Here is a 24,422-nt window from a genome sequence, read left to right as displayed (position 1 = left end):
TTGAATTTTTATTTTTCTTGTTTTGTTTTCATTGTCAACATTCCAGATTGAGTTTTATGTCAGTGCTTCTTGGAAAATATATAAATGTTATATCAAAATTCCAAAAGTAGGAAAAATTGTATTCCAATAAAGCAGTTTATATATATAATATTCCAATTCACTTTTATGAGGCCTCTAGGCATGCTAGGGGAAAAAAAGCCCTGCCCCAAAGTTGCCACAATCTATATAGTCTAAAATAATTAACGATTAATTTAGCCCAAAGGTCAACTTTTAAATAGAAGAGTACTTGATCATTCTTAATAAAATATTTAAGAGTGAAAAATACCTGGAATAAAGCTTTTTTTTTTTTTAATTGTGATGAGTTTCAAGTAATCAGCACACTCTTCTCCTTGGGGACCAATATTCAGAAAAAGCAGTTCATTTGATTTTATTGACAATATAGTGATACTTGGCAGATTGGGTATTTTTCCCCTCTTCAAATTTTTTAGATGTTGAAGACCTGCCAGATTGGCAGCACTGAAAATCTCAGTTACTTCAAGGAATTGGCTCTCAGTATCGCTGGGTCCCCCAGTCTGGGGATGCAGATTTTCTTGCGGATTTTTCCCCCTCTAATTACTTTCCTCCTAGAGCACAGTCATTTATGAAATAAGAGAAACCACTGGAAAAGTGACTGACCAGCTCCGTCCCTGGTGAGAAATAATTGACTTCTTAGTATTACAGGAGAAGGAGGCGACGGAAGAAGAGGAACAGTTATAGATCGTGGAGTCCGGTTGTTACCATCATTTACTAGGCTGTCTGCATTGTTTCTAACCCCATCTGAGTAAAGACGCAGGAAATACCTGAGCATCAGAGAAGGTCCTGCTCCCTCCCATGTGCGGGACTGCAGAAACTTCGACTCTAATGGTTAAAGGACCCTGGAGCTGAAACACTGCTCACAGCTAATGTTTGCATCCTCTCTAACACATGCTTCCCAGGTGATCATCTGTTCTTCCAGCGACAAGAAACTTTATATCCCCTAAGGAAGTTCACTGGAGAGATAAATATTCTTTTTATTAAGTCGAAATGCCTCTTCTTCCAAACTCAGACTCTAAATGGCATGATGGAGGCTGAACCCGATTCTATCCCTTGGGTTCAGCTCCTCGGAAACGTTTTTTGTGTATTAGGTTTTCGACCATCTTCCTCTTTCTGATCAAGGCAAAGTTAATAAGAAGGTAATCAGTCTTGTAAATTAACATTACTTATGTCTCTCGGCCTGTCTCCAAATGACCCCAAGCTAAAAGACAGTTTTTTGTTTTGCTCTTATCTAAACCAGGGATTTGGGGCTTTGTTTTGAAGCTGGGGAGCCCATTCCTATTTGCATATTTTTTATTCAGAAAGTTTGTAGCACTCTGTTTTTAAGTGTCTTTTAAATACCTTTCATCCTGGGGGACATGGGCAGACCATCTCCAAAATGTGAATAAAACAGATCTCGTCACATTACTGTTAGGGGCATTGTTGGAAAATGCCAAGTCCTGGGTTTCAAAAGGAAATGAGAAACTTTCAATTTACAGCTGTAAATGTATGAAACACCAAAATAACTTTGCTTGAAGTGCTGACCATGACAAAACACACTACGGTCCTTGGTCTGAGAGCCCCTTGTTTCCCGACACGAGTAGGTAATACACAAAAACCATCAGATGGATTTTCTTCCAGACACATGGTCAAACCAAAATAAGCGCATATATTAGCTGAATAGAAAATTAACAGAAACCATTCACAAATGGGCCCTGTTTGCACTCCGGAAAGTGCACAGAAGTGTGGGGCACACATCCAATTAAAAGTTTATTTTCTGATGTCTGAACTGTTACATATACACTATTTATCAAAAGTGTCATAAGCAGTAAACTACTGCAGAATGATACGCGTGCCAGTGGCTGACTTGTGCCCTGTAATACAGGCTGTTGGTGATTAAAAAATTTAGAAGAGTGACAAACATTAATGAATTCTGCATGTCATAAATAGTTAATTACCCTTTCTAGAACAAATGCCAAGAGAGAACAGTGGCAGAGAGAGAACAGGAGATTCGAATGACATATCTAGAGACCATATAATATAGGTTACCTCTGTCTACTGGTTCAGACACCAGTTGAAATGAGTCGCTAAATGCAAATATTCCTAGGTGGCTGTGATCCTCTGAAATTCGTATCACCCACCAAAGAAACTAGTCATTAATAGATTCCACTTCTCTAAAGCACGTGTGACTGCTCCTCTTAGAAAATAAACCCAAAGTTGGAAGGGAAACAGCAAGTAGAAGAAGCAGTTTCTGCAGCTTCTCCAGGTAATGGCACTTAATCTCTATTTCACTCCAACTAAAGTATCCACCAGTGCCTAAGGGACTCCTTCTCAAGAGGCAGACAGACTCCAATTTCACAAGCCCACGCGCCAAAGGAGGTTATGCCATTCAGGCTTTCCAAGCAGCGTGTGATGATAAACCTCTGCATTAAGGGACAACCCACTTAAATGTTACATCTCACACTTTGCAAAAGCACGGAGACCAGAACGAACTTACACACAACAGCGTGCTTTTTTACCATAAAGCATGTCAAGTTCATTTGGCTGCAAATTAAATGAGTAGCCAAAAGTGACTATTGGATTTTCCGTTCTTAAGTTCTTTTTGATCCAGTTGCTTCCAAAAATGCTGGAGAAAACAAATGTAAAACACCTTCCTGAATTCAGCAGTTTTCCCCTTTTCTAACATGGGCAGGAAAAGTTGATATGAAAGTCACTATTTTACTAGTGTATAAACTTATATGTAAACTCATATAATTTCAAATTAATAGAATAATACAATAGTTTTTCAGAGTAGTTCCATTCTTTGGAATGTTTAAAACCATAATCAACTGTGATGGGGTATTTTAATGGTTCAGTTTGATTCAAAAGTAGAATGCCCTCATTAAAATATACACACTACTATATACAAAATAGACAACCAATAAGAACCTACTGTATAGCACAGAGAGCTATACTCAATATCTTGTAATAACCTATAATGGAAAAGAATCTGAAAAAAGAATTGGTATATGTATACATATAACTGAATCACTTTGCTGTACACCTGAAACTAACATGCCATAAATCAGCTATATTTCAATTAAAAAATCTTTTAAAAATCTAAAAAAACATAAAATTTTTTTAAAAAGATGTAGAATGTGCTCTATAAAAAGGAAATGAAGAAACACGGTTAAAACTTTGATCTATGTTCTGCTTTAAAACATTTCTTTCCAGTGAGGAAGCTACTTCAAACTTACAGACAAGGGATGAGTAAAAATAACTTCCCAACTACTGAAGACCTCTTTGAGAAAACCACTTCAGTTCCCCTCTTTCAGGAGTAGTATTTTAACTAAAATAAATGGAACAGTTATGTCTTTTCCCTATACCCACAGATCCTATTTTTCTAACTGGCAAGAAATAGTATCATAAATACAAGTCAGGGAGGAAAAAAAAAAAATCTACTGATGCCCTATCAGAAGCACATTAATAGAACCCTGGTACAGATAATTTACTAAGAATACATCAAACTCCTGTCTGGAAAAGGAAAAATAAGCCAAACAAATGCTTAGAAATACAGCAAGAACACACATGGCAAAAGCAGAGAAATGAGTTTCCAGAAACATCTAGTAAACCCCCAAATGCACATAAACTGATTTCTTAATTCATCTTAAGGTTCTGCTTGATTGTCATGTCGAAGCCACCTATGAGCTAAGGCGTACTGACCATTACTCCAATATGTCAAGCCGTTTTTCCTAAATTTCATCTTCTAAGTTTCCATGACAAATGAAACAAGTCTACTAAAAGTTAAAATTTACTTCTAAAAGGAAGTTGAGCTTCGTATTCCATTTTAGTGTCTGTATAAGTCTCACAAAATACAATGCATTGTAAAAAAAAAAAAAAAAAAGTAAATTTATTTCCAAGGAAGAGATTATAAAATATGACGATGTCCTCTGGGAAGCCACTTACCTGACTGAGACAACTTTACCATAGTCTTTACATCATTGTACTTTAAATGTCTCCCCCAAGTACCTCAGTTTATATTCAAATAGGCATCTGTTTTTCAAGTAACCAAATGAACATAACCCGATCACGTGGAAGCAATTGACTTGTATAGCTAATAAATATTACACAAACCAAGGAACGGTGGTAAATTTATGACAAATGGCATTATGTTTCCTTTTAGATGTATTATAATACTCCAAAATGATTGCCAATACCATACTTTAAACAACACAATTGAATATTTTCCAAAACAATATTTTTGACAACATATATATATATATTTATACCAAATCCATCATGCGGTAAATTGATTCGATTTTATAAGCTACTTACCCATAGAAAGTAGAGTAAGGGAAAACGCACCCCATCAAAATTAAGAACCTAGGGGAAGGAAAAAAACACGGAAAATACATTTGAATTAGTGGTCTTTTTAAAAGAGAAAAGGTCTAGTAAAATTGTACAGGTTGGACTTAGAAATCTGTTATGAACTGTATGGATGATCTTTGAGTGCTTGAACCGTAACTAGAAAGTTTACAGCTTGGATCAATTATGAGTAACTGATTCTCTCAGTTGCACTGGCCGATATGTGTGTGAACTCATTATCCATAACATAAATAAAAGGATGCCTGTCTCAAACAGAGACTAAAGGCAGCCACTTAAGACAGGGCTACTTGAATGACTAGGCGTGCGTGTGTGTGTGTGTGTGTGTGTGTGTGTGTGTGTGTACAGTAAATTGTCTTACAAGATACTCAGCATTTTAATAAGCCAGGTTTTTAGTTTGTTAGTTTTTGCTTTTGGTTTTGTTTGGTGGTGTGCAGAGAGCTGGACGTTGCGGCTGAGATCCAGAGATGCTTGCAGGATGCTGACAAGACACCTTGGCCAAAGTGCTACACCTCCCATTCTCTTGGCCTTTCCCAAATTCCCCAGTTCATTTTTTTTCTCTCCCGGAGAGGTTCACTGAGCAGTTAAAGATCATGCTTAATAGCCCTCGGATATAAGGAAAAGATTATATTTAATGGATTTAAATATTCCTTTCCCTATCACGATTAGCATTTCACAATTCAGGAACTTAATTGGTTTCCAAAGGTACAGGGGAAAAAAATAAAAAGAACTCTGGATTTTATATGCAGTACTTTCTTGCCCCCTACTGGAAAATGTGAGCCTGGCATACTAATAATTCTCATTGTAAAGTATTTTCTAATTGATTTTTCCTGTACATCAGCTACAAACCCATATCTACTTCAAGCAAAAGGGAAGGGTAGTAGAAAAGTGTAGAAAGCTTTAATACCATTAGCTATGCATTTTATTGAAAAAAATGAATTTTAGAAATCCAATTTGTGAAAAAGAAAAAAAAGCCCTTAGGAGTCTACAGAAGTCAATTTTCCAATTGCAGAGTAAAAGTAAATCCACCATATCAAGTTGAAAACTGGTAGAATTTTTGTAAATAGAGCTTAAGGGAAGCTTAACATTCAACTGGATTTGCCAAGATTATAAAGGGAATATGTTTTCTGCTTTTAAATATTATTCATGACTTCTTGAGCATCAAGAAAACAATTTCATTAGAAAGAGTATTTCAATAATATCTTTATTTTTGAAGGCACACTTGCCATGTTTCTTCAGAAACATTTTCTAACACAGAGCAGCTGTGGCCTCGGGATCACTTTTTGATCATTTTTCCTCCAGCAGTAAAATTATTAACGTCCTCTCTTATTAGGGTGATGACCATTGCTATTTCTTGGGTATGCTTTTTAGTTTTTATGGTTCAAGACCTCCAAACATTTTTATACAAATACAGCTGATCACAAATTGCAACCTGCACAAGGATTTACGTTTTCCTTAGAGCAACATTCTTTTTTCAACAAATTCCAGGGATCGCCAGGTTGATAATAAATATGACCGGCCCTCAAACAAAGAAGAGGTCCCTCTTGGTGGGGTGCGCCGCTGGGACGTGCGTCTCTGACTTTTTCTGCCTCTTTAGGTCTTTGAGACAGGCAGCGGTTCCCTCCTGGGTGTCAGGGACCTTTGTAAGGAGAATAAGCAACAGTGACCTTCATCTTTCAAATGACAGGCCACTTCCCTGGTGAGGAAAACGTCCTCTTCCACCCATGTCCAGCAGAGAATGGCTCAGACAGACAGGCAAGGGCATCCTGTGAAGAGTTAGGACCTTCGCTCTCCACAGCCCTCCTTTGACACTGAATGCCTTCAAAGGCCAGTGCTTGGCTTGATACCAAGACAAGCATTGCACGCCAAAGGCACCGAGCAGACACTGCTGCCAGCAGACCTTCGTTTACATGCCTCTTGGCTCTGGACTTCAGTATATGGAGGGTTCCCATCTCCTTGGAATGATCGGTGGATGCTTTTGGATTCCTTTCATCCTTAGTCTTCTTCTGTGGTCCGATCGTTTTCATGCAGAGAGAGAGTTCTCCAGGTGAGACAGGCGCATCATTATCTTTGATAATAATCTTTGAATCCCAAATTGCAAACATCTGCTTCAGGACAGCCACTATCCTTTCCTGGTAAATGGCATCCTGGTGAGGGCAGGGAGAGGGCAGTCGTTCAAAGGTTTCATTTCATAGAATGCCTGAGAAGGGTCTTGAACCTTTCAGGGCTAAGTCATTCACTCTTGTTATGGGCGCCAGGGATGCTGCCTCAGGAAAATTACCTGCTCTATAAATAGCAAGTACCAAATCTGTCCGCCGACTCCTCTGTGACCTGTACAAAATGAGCATCTTCCAACAAATTTCCTAGCGAACAAGTGTGCACATTACCAAGCTCAGGGTAATAAACACCCCCCTCACCCGCACAACAATAAGGACTGGAAACTGGGGACACTTCGGTAAATGTCTCGAGTCGAACTGAAGTATGAATAAACTCAGCTCAGTGATTATCCTGCCCTATATCCTGCTACAGAAGAAACAGTTTCAGTTGTAAACCAATTCCGGAAGTGTCAAAGGTCAGCATTGTCTCAAAAATGTATCTGGCGGTCTCACTCCACCCTATAGGGAGTTGACGGCCAGGACAACTTTTGAACAGAAAATCAGTAACAATGCAAGGTCATATGAGTTTTCCTAGTTTTTTTTCCTCCTGAGTTATCTGCATGGGTGTCTCCTCAAGGTTCACTGGTTGGATTTTAAGGAAGAGCAAACTAGCATGTCACAATGCCATTAAATCAAATCACTTACACACCCCTGAGTATGGTCAAAATAAATTAAGTGGTACATCTGGAGTTAGATTTTATAATATCTCTCTATAGGTCAACTGATTTAGTTATCTGTAAATGGAGGGCCATTTTGTAATTCACTACGTCTGTCCTCGGAATCTTCCAGGCCTATTTTCTAGAATTTAGGAAACAGAACTTTTAAGTCTTCAACCAAACGGTACTCAAGAATTTTCTCACATCCCAAAAAATTTCCTGAAAAGAGTTTCAGGCCACCTGTAAACAGAGGGGGGTGGCATCTCCAAACACGAAAGTCTTCATTAAGAATGTCTTCATCCTGCTAAGAATATACGTACTGGAAGACCCATCTACTTTCTTGCTATCTAAACACATACCTGGCAAGTAAAAAGATAACCTGAAACACTCAGCCACAGCTATTCACGTCCATTTACCAGTAGAAAAGTAGGCATTTCTAGGTGTCACCTCTCCATTGCTTTGCGACATCTGATACAGAAAACACACAGGTTTGGAGAAGCCTCTGAGGAATGGGGCTCAATGCCATTGCTCCACTTGTGTGTAGTGTCCTTATAATCAACAACACAACTACTGGCACTTCAGGTTAGCCCAAAGGCTTTAGTCTCAAATTCTCAGCCCTCCAGTCATGTTAAACTCACTGAAATGGTCGATTTCCAAGGGCTTTCGACCTTCAGCCATATTGGCCGAAAGTAATCCTCTTGACGGTTCAAGTTCCGGATCTCCAAAAAGTCAAACTCTGGGACAATTATTCAATTAATAATTTAGTTTAATTAGTATATGTAAAATTTAACAGAACTCATATTTAATACTTATCACACACACAACTTTTGTACAAAGCAGCCTTGGAGAAACAATGAAATGAGTATCACTACAAGGAAATGAGTATCGGTTCCCGATTTACGACGGTTTGATTCATGATTTTTCGACTTTACGTTGGTGCAAAAGCGATGTGCATTCAGTACACACTTCGAGTTTTGAATACTGATCTTTTCTTGGGCTGTCAATATGCAGGACTATCCTCTCTCGTGATGCTGGGCGGTGGCCGTTAGCCACAGATCCCAGTCAGCCACGCAATCAGAAAGGTCAACAACCAATACACTTAGAACCATTCTGCACCCACCCAGCCATTCCAATTTTCCCTTTCAGCAGTGTTCAATTACATGACATATTCAACACTTTATTCTAAACAGGCTTTGTGTTAGATGAATTGCCCAACTGTAAGCTAATGTAAGTGTTCTGAGCACATCTAAGGCAGGCTAGACTAAGTTATGCGTTCAGTAGGTTAGGTGTATTAAATGCATGTTTGGCTTATGATGTTTTCAACTTACAATGGGTTTATTGAGACATAACCCCATCGTAAGCCGAGGAAGATCTGTACATCTTTTGTAAAAAGTCTGCCTTTTAAAAAGGAATGAAGATTGTGATGTAATATCATGTTCTCTTTTGTTTGCTTTTGCCTTGCCTTCCAGATCATTTCGTGCAAAAACTTTGTTCTCGGTGATGTCCGATTATCCCAGTGCAGGAATTTTGGTGAAAAGACCCTCTTCACTCCTTGAGGGAAGCATCATGGAGTGCCTGGCACATAGCAATTGCTCAATAAAAATCAGTTTCCTACTTTCCTTCATTACAGACTTTGAGCAAGGGTAATAGCCTCTCTAAATTTCATTTTCTTTATAAATAAAATAATAATATTAATAGTGCCTACTACAAAGGGTTGTTGAAAAGATTTAGTGAGTTAGCACATGTAAAGTGCCTGCAAATTTAAAAAAAAAAGCAAAATAAATGTTAGGTGCCGTTACTGCTGCTTTTGTTATACTATTTCTATGTTCTAATGGTGGTATTGTATTTTTCTCTTGTAAATCACTGCTAATCCATCAAATAGGTGAATAGCATGGATCATAAATCAATGATATGTATAAACATATCTAAGGCAAAAAAAATCAAGAGTCATACCCAATGATGTGCCATGACTGTGAAGAAGAAAATAAAGGCGGACTTTCTGGCTTTAGGAAGAAAATAGAAAGTCTATTTCATGTTATTGAGGTGGCCATCAAAAACGTTTCTGACCACAAATAGGTATATTTCGTGGACTGAAGACCTCTAGAAGAAACCTCTACCAGAGGACACTCTGGTAGATCCTAGGAAGGTAAAATGATGACCTGAGACACTCATCTGTGCCTTTCATGTCCAGTGGCCGGTGGAAAAGGAGATGTTTCTGGGTATCCCCCTCCACAGCACTGGGACATCTGACACAGAAAACACAGAGGTAGTGAGAAGTCTTTGGGGAGCGAGACTTCAATGTTACTGCTTCATTTGTCTTATTTAGTAAGTTAATCAGGACAAATATGAACAGATTATAAAATGAATTAATGTGTCACTTCTCTGAGGGTTCAGACACTTTTCTTCCCATATCTTTGCTCATTTCATGTTATTTTCCACGATGCTGAAAACAATAGTTCAAACTCCTGGTTTCATTGGATCTGCAACTGAATGTCTTTGTGTCCCCGAAAAACCAGATTACAATTAGAAAAACAAACGAACACAGCATACCCTAGTGATCGGTCCAAATAGCTAAAGAGTTGCTCCTTCCTTCTTCAAACATTCATCCCAGTCTCCATTTCGAGTTTTAGAGTTAAGACTCTGATGGTTGTTTTTTATGGTTGTTATGTGAGGGAACACAAGAAGTAGATAGGAAAGGAATCAATTAAAGGAACAATAGGAGTAATAGGGAAGGAATCAATTAAAATGACCTTCTTAAATTTTCATTTTTCATCTGAAATACCAAGCCTCTTCCATAAATCCTTGGACCTCAGCCATCAGTCTCTTACTCACTTTACCCTCTAGCTTGTGGTTCTTTTCTCTTCATGACCCCAAAACTCTTAGCCATTCACTAACACAACAAGCTATTTATTTATGTTAACTAAAATTAGAAGAAACAGGTAATTAATGAAAAGACAAACAACCAGTGTCTTCATTTACTAACTCATAATTTCATCTTAAAGAAAGCCTGCTCTCTCCACGATTTCTAATTGATTCCTTCCTCTTTGGGAGTACTGGTGTTTTAGTTAAGCCATTCCTTTAAAAAATAATAATAAAATAACTATGGCTTATTTCAAAAATAGAATATGAATAACTGCAATGATTTTTGATTTCTTTTGAATGCACAAATTATTTTGAAAGCTAACAGCTCTGCATATTTTAAAATAGATTCAATCATTCAAACTCAATCACAAATTTTCTACCCCATAATAATTTCTAATCATTTCACAGTGCAAACACACCCGCAACTAAATGCCTTCTTCCACATGTCAAAATAAAATTCATATCTATTACCACACCTCTGAACCATCAAATCGTTCAAAATGAAGATCATAGAATGAAGATATATGGAAATGACGTGTAATGCCACGGTGGAATGTATTCAGCAGAGGTGAGCAAGCCAAACTCCAATAATACATTTCTAAAACTCAACAGTATTTTGCCTTTGAAATAATTTATTATTAACTTTATAAAATAGTTCATAATACTTGCAACTTAACTCAAATTTTGCTTAAAAGAGCCCAGATTTGTGCTGAACACAGTATCATTTTTGGAAGCATCTACAGGGTAAGCACTGCTAATATCATTATTACTGTCCCTCATTCCACTTATAAGGTTGCTGCAGTAATTTATGCAGAAGCTCAGATTTTAGGAAAAATAATTTACCCCAAACAGAAATAATTCACTTGTGGACAATGAGAAAACTTTATTAAGACTGAATGATCTATTATACACTTCCCCTTCTCCAATAAATGGCAATAATTATAAAATCAATGACTCCCTTCATGCTTCTCCTCCTCAGGACCTCCACTCCGGTCCACACATGGAAGCAGACACAGAAAACTTCCACATACACACGCTTGCACACACCTAGACTCACACTCTCATACGCTCACACACATGCACACACGTGTACACACAGCACACCTACACACAGGCATGCAGGTGAGGACCACCCAGATGGTCTAAAAAGGGTGACATGCTAGGACTGTCCTTCAATACACCTTTATTCTGGGCCCCTACTTACAGAACAGAAATGTATCTTCTGAGCCCTATGTATACCTGTGAACGAACTGCTAGACAGCAAAAGGCCTCATGACCCAAGTCCTCCCAATGCCAAAAGTGGTTTCCTGGCTGTGATCATGACGTGGCTAAGTTAGCAGTGACCCCAGCTGGCATTATAACAGACTCTCCTCTCAGAGGATAAAGCTCACCTACAGAGGACAATTCCATTCTCCTGGAATAACCGTGTCCCCTTTTCCTTCCTTTAGCTGGGCTGCCCCTTCTCCAAAACCTCTACTCCTCTCTTCCCCTGATGGGCTACACACACCCTGAAGGATGCCAGAGACTCAGTTAAGCAGGCTTTCAGCTGAAGGCTTCAATCAAATGCTGGGAAGCAACACACAGAAGGAGTCATCCATCCCTGGAGTGGCTAACCCATCCCAGGGACCACTCGGAAGGATGCAGCCTCACTGGGTAGACCTTTCAGGAGAACCCAGTAAAGATATTCCTCATTCCCTCCCCCAGATGTCCCCTACTAGATGCCTCTTATCTTTAATTAATCCTGACCTTGCTGTTTTCCTGTCCCCTCCCTCCACCTGGGCTACCCCATCTCTAGGATAGAAGTGTCTCTTCTCCAGTTATTTCCCTATGTGTCTTCAGTGGGAGGTCCAGGGTGTCTTTAGATGTTCTGTCCAGCTTGGAGTGATTCTCTTACAGGAAGCCCCGAGAGTGACTCTTTTTTACCGGAACTAGCCTTCTTTAACTGTTCATAGCTTAGCCCATTTTCTAAGTTAGATTCTTTCCATCCAGTCATTCCAGAACACCTTGTCTTGAACTTCTACACATTCCTATTAAATTTGCATTACTTGAATTAATACAGCTTCCCAAAGCATCCTATTTGGGCACAAACCATGAAATCCTCTTATTTTACAACAATATGATAAGATTTGAGGAATCATTTGCATTCCTGGTTAAATAGGATATTGTTTCTGATTCATCAAAGTAACCTAATTTTCATCGAGAATTTGGTCTTTCCCTTTTAGGATCCCCCACGGCGCAATCCCAGGAAGGATACAGTAGGGTTCACACTGTACTGCTTGTTCCTCTCCAAAATCGTTAGCCTCCATTCTGATGGTGGCAACCAGAAAGGAGGTAGAATCTTATGCTGGTCAGAATGGCCGTTATCAAAAAATCTAGAAACAAATGTTTAGAAACAGAAGGAGTTGAATTCATAACTTCTAAATGGTTCGATTTGAGAGGAGGTTATTTGCTAAAATGCCTCTGGAAAGGTACATGATAGCATGAGTATTCATATGGAAGCTTAACACAAACCACAGAGTGTATTATTTCGGAGGACACATTATCTCCAGGGATTGGGCCGGCAGGCAATACATTCTGCTGGTAATCCCATCAGGCTGCGTGTTTGGTCATTACTATTTCAATTTGTTTTTGCTTTACCTACTTATCTAGTTCCCTGGGAAAGTGATCTTCTCTGCTAAATGAAGACACTGAAATTTGCTCAGAAAGAAAAAAAAACAACAACCTTCTTTTAGGAGACTTTGTAATGTCTTGCAGTTTCCTTGCATCATCATCAAAGCATAGGATTCTACCTCCTTTCTGGTTGACACCATCAGAATGGAGACTAATGATTTTGGAGAGGAACAAGCAGTGCAGTGTGAACCCTACTGTATCCTTCCTGGGATTGGGCTGTGGGAGAGCTTAAAAGGGAAAGACCAAATTCTCGATGAAAATTAGGTTACTTTGATGAATCAGAAACAACAGGCTGCTACAAGACTGCACAGAATATAGTCTTAACCAAAATGATATTTCAGTCTTACAAAGGATTACAAAACAGATACACAATAAGAAAAGTAAACTAAGATACGTGTAAAGGAATGCTTTGGAGGTCAGGGAGGTAAGGATAAACTCCATCCTAGCTATTACGACAATGGATGATTTCACAGAGGAGATGGCATTTGAACTGGGGAACATTAGGTGGAACTTGCTCATCTGGAAGTGGAAGAGAGAGAGTTGAAAGGGGATGTCATGGCAGAGGGAAGAGGATGAACGAAGGTGAGAGATCGTGAGGTATGGAATAGAAAGCAGTATTCCCCTTAAGTGGCCTGCAGCAATGGCTCATGAAGAAGGGGAGTGATGGGACATATATTTGTTGAAACTAGATCAAAGAGAGACTAGCACGCCACCTGAGGAATTGCTCTTTATTCTAGAGAGAATAGAAAATCTCTGAAAGGTCAGTAGTCAAAGGTGGCTTCGGGAGGGTTGCCAGCTGTGTGTAAAAAGTAGAAGAGAGCACAGCTGGACCCAAGACCAGTTAGGAGGCTACCACAATAGACCTCACAAGAGAGGGAAGGAAAAAGTCCAAGAGTGTGAGGGGTACCTCAGACAGAAAGCTAAGAGGACTTAACGATCAAACGATAGGACTTAACAATCAAACGAATAGGAGGGGGACGCCAAAGGGGAGGACTCATAGAGCCTTGCGTTAACTAGGAGAACCATGGTGCCTTCATAGGCAACACAATAGAAGGAAACAGAAGAGAATAAGTTCATTTCCATACATACAAATTTGTGTATTATTTCTGCAAATTTTAAGTGCACCCCCCAATCCAGAAAGGTGTGCAAGTCATCTACGGAAAATATGTGTGTTGGATAAGTATCACTCCCATTAATTCTAAAGCAACATTTGCCCTACCAACACCCCAACGTGATCTCCACCTAATCTTCTCTCTGCCTTCCCAGCAGCGAGCCTTTCCCCATGATGGCTGGCTCGTCACCTCCCCCCGTTCACCCGCAGCTCAGGCTCTCCACGCTGGCCTTCCACTGACTTCAGACTGCTTTTGAGCATTGGACCTTCTCAGTTCAGCCCCAGCATCCTCTCACCAGGATTTTCTAAAAATCCAACTGGACACAGCATGTCCAAGGACCTGCCCCCATTGGATGGCTGGGCCCAGACAGAATCTGAGGTGTCCGGCCGAATGAAGATGGCGACAGTCCCGTTGGAAAGGCAAGATGGGAGTGGAGAGTTCTGAAGAGCTGGGAGATCTCGTGACAATTATCCTCAGTCGTCACCACAGTGAGGGGGACCATGGAATGTGCCAGCCCGTCCTGTAGGACAGCAGGGTGTCCCTCTGAGGACAGGAGTGCAGGGAAGCTCACACACGTGGTCTCTTACACACACCTGGATGTTTGCCTAGTAGAGGATGGACAGGCGTTGGGACTATTGTGCCACGTTGATTTTGCAGCGGGAGAGAGTGAGTGTGCCCTCTGGCAGCTCCCAGATGCTGAAGGACCACGGGTGGCCCACTCTAGCCACAAGCAGCAGGCTCACCCTTCAGACTGGAGCCCTGGGAGGCTCGGAGTGAATGAACAGCTAAAGTGGAATGAACAGAGGTTAAATGCTCTTTCACTTACTTCTAAGTGACAGGTTTTAATTAAACCTAATTCACACCTCAGTTGGGCCCATCAGCTCTGCAGAGAGTCCAGGTTTCTGCTGCTGACAGACTTGAAGGCTGGTAAGAGAGGAAGTGAGGAAAGGAGACCTATGTGCGGATGAGGTAGAGGGGGAAAAGGTGCAACTTGTGTGAACCCATCAAAATTAAGAAGAGAAAGAAAGTACACTAAAAGGAATACGCTATGAATAAATACAGTTGGACATACTTAGGCTGGTGATTCTGACGCTTTCACTCTCTTAAAAAAGTAGCTAAATAACTTGTCTTTGTGAAACAATACCTTGGATCCCAATGTTACTTTTCACTAGTTTCAAAAATTACTGCAAAATGTTATCAATATTTATTTCATGACAGTAGATATATCATAAATCCAAGCACTCCCATTATATAGATTCGACCACTGACACCGAGAGAAAAGAAGCAGGGACCAATTTATGTGGAGAACACCATCCAGGATTTCGAAAGAAACTCCGATTCTTCCATACAAGACCCCAACCTGGCTTTCAATGGAAGAAAATCTGACAGCAGCAATGGCTTTTGCCATTGAAGCCATTCCCCTTTTGTTTGCCAGAGCTAAAAACAATTAAGGATATACAGAAAAAATTTATTCTTGCTAAAATTCTATTTCTGGGGTCACAGCTGCAGGATTAACATATGTTAAAGCTCACACTACTGAAGGTTGATTGTGCACATCTTTCTAAGTGCAGCTTAATCGTCCAAGAATGCAGATCACATTTCAGATGTATTTAAAGCATGAAAAATATTTATATAATTATTGTCTCATCCGATAAATATTAAAATCCTGAACCACTCTACTTAAGGTCCCTGAAGCTTCTGCTTAGCAAAATCCTCACCAACCACTCAAGACAGCTCAAACTCCACATCCTCCGTGAAGCCGCCCCCAGTGCCCCAACAGGAACTAACTGTCACCTCTGTGAAACCTCAGAGCACTCTGTCTTCCTAATGTGGCGCTTATGTGCCCTGCACGGTCGTTATCTGAACACGCACACGTCTTATTTCCCTACGTCCCTGTGTAATCCCCAAGGGAAGGAACTGTAATATACTCATCAGCATATCTGCCCTAAGAGCCCAGTGAAAGACATCCCGCTTAGGAGGTGTTCAATATATTTTATAAATGAATGATGACTGCATGAAAATTCTCCAGGGTACCCCAGTTTTCCTTTTAAAGTCTGGTCTTTTAGAATATGAAAAGCAAGCTTCTGCCCAATGCGCCTAGCCCGCGGCTACTCCTCCACGACTGCATCGTAAATAAATCCCATCTGGGGCTCCTCTCCGCCCAGCCTCTCTGGAGATTCCCTTTCAGCTAAATGGTCACTCTCTGTTCTTACCTTGGATTTCTCTCAGTTCTCACTCCTGGGGAAACCTCACTTAGGCCAGGGGTCTATCTAGGATGCTGCTTTCTAAGTTAGACGCTCAATACCATATGCTTTTCCTCTTTAAACTCTTAATCGCTACTTTCTTTTTAGTTACCTTCATTCCCTCCCTCTTGAAATGTTCCGTTTCCAGGTCTCTCCTGAAACTATCTCCTTTGAGTCGCCCACAGAACAGAAGGCAAACAGATGGTACTCCAATCGCACTGGTAATTACCCCCTGAGAAAAGCATCCTTGTTCCCAAAGCAGGTAACTTGGACTAAATGAGAACTTCCGCCAGAATAACCCAGGTGAATGGGCGATGTGCTCTGTACGTATATGATCATATTTCATATCATAGGAACCGTCATCATTACTTTTTGACAAAACCAGGCTGTCACTCCCTACAATGAAGGATGGCCAACATCTAAAAACTAATATTAATGATTTTCCTTTCTGTCTAAAAGGAAGTCTTTCAGGCTCCACCCACTTCCACATCAAACTCCACTCACTTCCACATCCAACCCCACCTTGAGTATGGATCTGGGGGCACCTGAATCACAGAAGAGAAACTCTTGGGCGCCTACTGCTACCCACAATTGTGTACTCTCCTTCTCATAACTAATGTTTAAGCACAATGACCTTATTTTTTTAATGATACTTATGCAGTTTCCACCACCAGGTAAATTATTTTGACTTTTTGGCAAAGTCAGTATCAAATCTTTAAACCCAGGCTTGGGACAATGGGACAAACAAAGACCCCTCTTTGCTCAAGAGGAAACAGAATTCTGCCTGCACATTCAATTTGACTGTTAACTGCAAACCATGATCTGCTGAAATTTTCCCCTAACAGTAACACTAACTAGAGAGCTTTCTCCAAGAACAGAGCATCTATGTCATCGGGCAAAATGGCAAAGGTCATCCAAACGTACTTCACATAAGAAGAAGGGAAGCAGTGAGAAATGATAATTGCCCTTTTCTCACCCAGACCAGGTCCAATTACATTCAGTTCTTTGCGGTGGAGTTTTTCCTCTTTTCTATCTGGTGTATTAGAGTGATCATCCAAAGGCTACAATTTAGATGCAGGGCTCATTAAAAAGAAGGCTGGGATTTTAATATGTATACCCAACACAAAAGCAAGATATTTACTGCACTTGGCAGATGGCTGAGGTTAACATTTCATTGAAAAGATTTTTCAGAGATTAGCATAACTGCATGTATCTCTTTCCTTCTTCTCTCATAGAGAGGCAAAATAGAGCAGGAAAAAATACGTAAGGATGGAAGAGCTCCTGCTAAACTTGCCAGCTTCATCAACATTATGGACAAAGGATGGTCAATTTCACAATGAAGTGCCTGTGTCTTCCATTTCAGCATTTTGGGTTTTAACCTAGAAGGCTGTTTTGTACTGTTTTAACCTAGAAGGCTGTTTTGTACTGTTTTAACCTAGAAGGCTGTTTTGTACTGTTTTAACCTAGAAGGCTGTTTTGTACTGTTTTAACCTGGAAGGCTGTTTTGTACTGTTTTAACCTAGAAGGCTGTTTTGTACTGTTTTGTAATCTTCTCTTCCTCTGCTTCTTCTGACATTCCAAGTTGTCCAGACTGCTTGTGCTTTCTGTTATTAACCTTCGAAATTCCCATCTACTCTATGATAAACTTGATGGGAAAGTAAAAAGTGAGAGAAGAGCGATGTTTTATTTTTCATTATTCTACTTAATGGAACAGCTTAAGGAATTGTTTTGCTGTTTAAAAGTTACCTGTATCCGTGGGAGAGAAAATAGCTGTCACGTGGAGCAGCATCAGAACCTCACAAGTATTAGCATTTCTAATAAGACTCAATTCTCTCAGTCTGCTGAGTAGGAAAAAAACAACTGTCTTGGTCATTTATAAGAGTAAACTTAAGACAAATAACTCTGGTTACTATGAGGCCAGATAATCTGAACAGTAGTGAGACCAACAGAGACGTACCAGAGGAAGTAATTGATTGATAATGCATAATCAATTAATACTATGTATGGCTAATAGCCAATAGTTGACTCATCTATTATGGACTCTGCCAATATAAACAGCTCTATTTTCAACCCAACTGATAAATTCCTTCACATCTGAGTCAAATTCGTACTTCAAAACAGTCCTTGATAAGGCCTAGTAAAGCCACGAACTTCACCTCACATCCAAGGTACTTTGATGTTATTTATAAAACAATTAGCGTCACGTTAAAATCAGTTTTGGACAGGCTATGTCAACATGGGTAGACACAGTCTATGCGTTGGACACTTTGTACCTTGAAAATTAGCAACTTGTTCCATTGGGGGTCCAATTTGAAGTTCCATTGTGAATAATAATTCATTACCTAAAAAGGAGCCTATATCACCTATGAATTGTCCTTCAGCAAATTACGGTCTGAGGCATACCATCCTCATACTCCTCAGAATGGCTGGTATTTGTCAAAGTCTGACTCTTTCCTGATCAACAGGCTCCCATAACTGGAATACCCAGGAGCAGCGGTTCTCAAAGAGCAGACTCGGCGTCACCTGGGAACTTGTGAGAACGATAACCCATGAGGTCCAGCCCCAGACCTGCTGAATCAGAAACTTTACGGGTGGGGACCAGCAGTGTGTGCTTCGCCTCGGGTGATCCTGATGCAGGCTCAGGTTTGAGAACCACTATTCTTGAAAGAGATTTCTCCAAATGTGGTATAAGAACCATTGGCCTTAGAAGCACCCAGTACTACTTCCTGGAGCCTGCCCTGACTTGCTGAATTACAATACCTAGAAATCTACATTTTCCATAAGCTCCCCAGGCCTCTGTAGGCACCCTACAGTTTGAGAAACACCCAGTTAGACGTAAATGAATAGAAGATTCTTCCACTGAAATGCAAAGGGGGATGTGAACCCAACTATTGGATTTGCTGAAAATGTGTCATATTTGAAGACATCAGTCTAGGTCTCTCCTTCAAACTTGGGGATTGTGAAGTAAGTCAGACCGAGAGACAAATATCAAAGACATCACTTATATGTGGAGTCTAAAGAAATGATACAAATGAACTTGTTTACAAAACAGAAATAGACTCACAGCCACAGGAAACAAACTTATGGTTACCAAAGGAGGAAGCGGGCAGGGGGAAATAAATTAAGAGTTTGGGATTTACAGATATACACTACTATGTATAAAATAGATAACAACAAGGACCTACCGTATAGCACAGGGAACTCTACTCAATACCTTGTAATAAACTATAATAGAAAAGAATCTAAAAAAAAAAAAAATATATATATATATATATATATATATAACTGAATCACTTTGAAACTAACACAACATTGTAAATTAACTATACTTCAATTAAAATTTTTTTAAAAAAAGAAACAACTTGGGGACAAGTAGAGAGATCTTCCGTACTGGTTAGTATGAGAGCTAAAGTCTGCACCCTCATGGTACCTAAGGCCTTTACTCATCACGAAGAGTGATTATTTTCTAATTGGAAAGAATAAAACTGAAATAGAACTAACATCTCAGTGTCCCCAGATCATTCTGTAATTAACAAGAGGCTGCAAACAGCCCAAGGACTCGGCATTTTTTTGTGAAACAGGTTTTTTTTTTTGGAGTCCAGAAATATTGCTGGTGACAGCATGGACATTCCCATGCCTCTCACCAAGCAGCCACACTGTCCATCAGTAACATCATTAAAGAGTCTCCCTCTCCATCAAAACACAGCCAGAGTTAGTTAAGAAAACACTTGCCAGGACTAACAAATAATTTCATGTAGGAGAAGGGGCGGCAGATGTTGAGATGGGGAAGGGAGGAAAAGGAAAGTGAAAAATGGAAAAGCAATAGATTAAAAGACAGAAAGCCAGGCTCCAGATTGGCCTTAATAAAAGTCAATTACCTCCCCCTTTATCTTGCTGAGTGAAAATAAAAATATCTACAAGCACAGTAACATTCCTATAACAAGGATTATAATCATGGCAGCAGCCTCAAAATCCCACCCTTTTCCTCTGACGTCTCTGAAAATAAAAATCCACAGAAACAAAATATTACATAATTAAAAACCTGCACAGTGCAATGGTTGGACACAGCCGGTTTTCCCAGCTTCTTCATACATCACAGAGCCTTTATCAAGGTAACATTTGGATTTTGCCAAATTAATTTTTTTTAGCCTTATCATTATAAATGAATGTGTCTACTCTCCAACCCTGCAAGCAGCAACAACAAACAGATGAACCTTTCAGATACTGCAAGAAACTGCTTTCTCACGAAGACAACGTGATATTTTGGAGAAAGCAGGATGTTTGCAACAAGAGGGCCTGGGTTCAAATATCTGTCCTCCCATTTAACTACTGTGTTAGGGGAACAAGTCAGTAAAATCAAACTGGGTTTCAATTTTCCCATATTACAAAGATCCTTCAGAAGTTTGGATATCAGTTAAAATCCATGAAAATTCTTTAAGTGCAATGAGTTTTCATGCATGTCGCTGTACTCTAAGTGTCCTAACATTAGGAATTGTGTCTTTTCATCCTTTCCAATGCACATAATAACACATAACTTATTTAATTAGTAGATTAATTAATTAGGTGTTGTCTGATCCTGTCACGGGCGTTAGAATTGGCCCCAGAAGATTGTAAACCAAGTAGACCCAAGCCCCAGGGTTCAAAGCCAAACCAAGAATGGCAGTTACCCAAAATGGAGCCACCAGCTAGTACAAACCCATGTCAGAGGCTGAGAGGAGAAGGTCCAACAGCAGGTACTAAATCTTTCATCTGGCCCCAGAGGACAGGGCAAGACCCGAAACTCAAGGCCATGTCCAAACATCTAGGAGTGAACTGCACAGGCATGCAGAGGAGGGAAGAATAAGGAAACAGGACCAGAGATGTCACAGACTATGCCCAGGGGACCCTCATCCCAGGAGGTACAACACCCCAAGCCTTGTGTGATTCAACCTGAGTTAAAGTCCCAGGATCAGGGCAGATGGCTGGCTAATTTTTACTTACCATTATTTGAAGGAGTGAACATAGTATATTTGAAAGAACTTGGGTGGGTTTTCAGCCACACAGAACCAAGTTCAAATCCCATTCTGCAGTTTACTAGCCTCATGACTTCATGCAGGGCACCTAACGCTTGAGAATATCAATTTCCCATCTCCCCATAAAATGAGGATAATAATACCCTCCTCACAGTGCTTTTGTGGAGGTTAAATAAAATCAGCAGTCATGAACATTAACTTCCTCTTCCTGCTGTAATTTCTTGACTTCTCTCTTGGCTACATTTTTTTTTTTTTTTTTTTTTTGTAGTACACGGGCCTCTCACTGTTGTGGCCTCTCCCGTTGTGGAGCACAGGCTCCGGATGCACAGGCTCAGTAGTTGTGGCTCATGGGCCTAGCCGCTCCGTGGCACGTGGTATCTTCCCGGACCGGGGCACGAACCCGTGTCCCCTGCATCGGCAGGCGGACTCTCACCCACTGCACCACCAGGGAAGTCCCTTGGCTACATTTTTATTAGCAATTTATTATCCTTATAAAAATTTTTAGTCAGTAAGTTCTTATTGAAAAAAAAATTAGACTTTAATTTTCTTTTAGCCTTACTTCAATACCTGATTCTAACATAAACCACACCACCCAGAACCTCTGATTCCATTCATAAGAGGGCAGCAGTAGGATGCTGGAAAGACACTGACGAGAATCCCCGGCAGCAGACTCTTCAATAAAAGCAAACAACCTGCCTCACACTGACTAAATAGGCCTCGATACCTATGCCATAAAATAGAAGGTTCCCTATGAACTAACATTAAAAAATATTTTTTTTTCAGAATGTGAAATCTTAAGATTGGCCTTTACAGGTGAAATACAAAAAAATCATAAGTTGATGAATACATGTTAATTTATTAATTTATTCAGCACATATTTATTGAGCTCATATTGTATACTGGACGTTCACTTAAAAGTTCAGGACACAACATCGGAACAGACAGACTGTGTGCTGCCCTCAGAAAGCTTATAGGCTATTTATCATAGCCTGCATAATAAATGAACTTTTAAAGTTTCAGTCATTTCACAAGACCAAGATGTATTTCTCAGTCAGTTAGTAGCTAGCAGTTCTCTGTGCTTGGCAGCCCTCCTTCCAGCGGTTAACACGGGTATCCAAGTTCCTTCCATCTTTTTGTGCCATCACCTTAAACACATGGCCTCCAGGGTCTTTAAAGAAAGAGAAACGATAATTTCCAAAATATACAAATAGCTTATACAACTCAACAACAAAAAAACAACCCAATTGAAAAATGGGCAGAAGACCTAAATAGACATTTCTCCAAAAAAGACATAGAGATGGCCAATAGGTACATGAAAAGATACTCAACACTGCTAATTATTAGAGAAATGCAAATCAAATTACAGTGAGGTACCACCTCATACTGGTCAGAATGACCATCATTAAGAAGTCTACAAATAATAAATGCTGAAAAGGGTATGGAGAAAAGGGAACCCTCATACACTGTTGGTGGGAATGTAAGTTGGTGCAGCCACTATGGAAAACAGTATGGAGGTTCCTCAAAGAACTAAAAATAGAATTACCATATGATCCAGCAATCCCACTCACGGGCATATATCCAGACAAAACTCTAAATTAAAAACGATACATGCACCCTTATGTTCATAGCCGCACTATTTACAATAGCCAAGACGTGGAAACAACCTAAATCTCCATCGACAGATGAATGGATAAAAAAACGTGGTATATATATACAATGGAATACTACTCAGCCGTAAAAAAGAATGAAACAGTGCCATGTGCAGCAACATGGAAGGAGCCAGAGCTTATCATACGAAGTGAAGTAAGTCAGAAAAAGAAGGAAAAGTACTATATGATATCACTTGTATGTGGAATCTAAAATACGACACAACTGAACCTATCTACAAAACAGAAACAGACTCACAGACATAGAGAATAGACTGTGGTTGCCAAGAGGGAAGGGGAATGGGGGAGGTGGAGTGGGAGTTTGGGGTTAGGAGATGCAGACTAGTATATGTAGAATGAATAAACAACAAGGTCCTACTGTATAGCACAGGGAACTATATACAATATCCTGTGATAAACCATAATGGATAAGAATATAGAAAAGAATGTATATATGTATAACTGAATCACTTTGCTGTACAGCAGAAATTAACACACCATTGTAAATCAACTACTATATTTCAATTTATATAAAAAAGAGAGAAAGTGAGAGAGAAGCGAGTAGGTGATCGACAGCCCAGCCTGGAAGTGGATTACAACACTTTACCCACGTCCCACTGGCCGAACCCCATCACGGGGCTCCAACTTCATGGCAAGCAGCGCTGAGGATGTAGTTTTCCTACATGCCCAAGAAGAAAAATTTACAGTGGGATTCACTGAGTATATAAAATGACCTCTGGCGTATCTACTGTTTGCAAACTGCTGTCCTGGGAAGTAAGAGAAACAGATGCATTCCCTCCCCCAAGGCCCTTCCAGGAGCTTACAATCTAGTGAATGATGACAAATATATACACAAATAACTGATCAGAGATAGATTGGACATATGATATTACAGAGGGTCTGAGCTCTGGAAATACTGAGCTCCTGAAGCATATGCAGGGGGAAAAATGCAGTGAAGAAAGGGATGAGCTTTTACAAGGAAATATAAGGGAAAGAGTTCCAGGTGAAGAAAGAGTTTGAGAAGAGGAAACGTTTGAGCGACAACGGGGAGCCCAGCGTGGCTGGCGTGTAACTCATGAGACACATGATAAGCTTGCAAAGGGAGGGAGCAGGGGTTTGAATGTCACGGCTTAGAGTTTGAAACGATCCCTGTGTACAGCAGGTAGAAGGAGCAGAAGTTTGTTTCGAGAATGCAGTCAAGGGGTACTGAGGTTCTAAACTGAGGACGTTCCCAGGCCGCTCCTTGATTCCATGCCCCTTGAAAGCAAGTGCTGTGTCTTCGTCAACTCCTTTTCTTTTTGATTTGTTTTTAATTTACTTCCCTGCCTACCCAGGGCATAGAGGGCTCACGTGGTCGGTGCCGATTGACAGAACAGCTGCCCAAATAAATGTATGAATAGAACCCTTCTGACAAGAGCAGACACCGCAAGGACGCTGACAACTGCCCCATATGTAGGGGATCCACGTACAAAATTTAAGGAGAGGAACAAGTAGCAAATGATGGATAGTGTGCGCCATTTTAGAGCTGAGACAACACATCACTTGTTCAGCAAGAAAAGAGTATGATTCATAGGCCAAGGCCCAAGAAATGAAGAAACAGAAAGGCTGTCCTTCCATTTTGGGTATTTCCATGCCCCATGCAGCAGGAAGGG

This window comes from Tursiops truncatus, chromosome 18, assembly GCF_011762595.2.
Source record: "Tursiops truncatus isolate mTurTru1 chromosome 18, mTurTru1.mat.Y, whole genome shotgun sequence".
NCBI lineage: Eukaryota > Metazoa > Chordata > Mammalia > Artiodactyla > Delphinidae > Tursiops > Tursiops truncatus.
Note: the sequence above shows the minus strand (reverse complement) of the source record.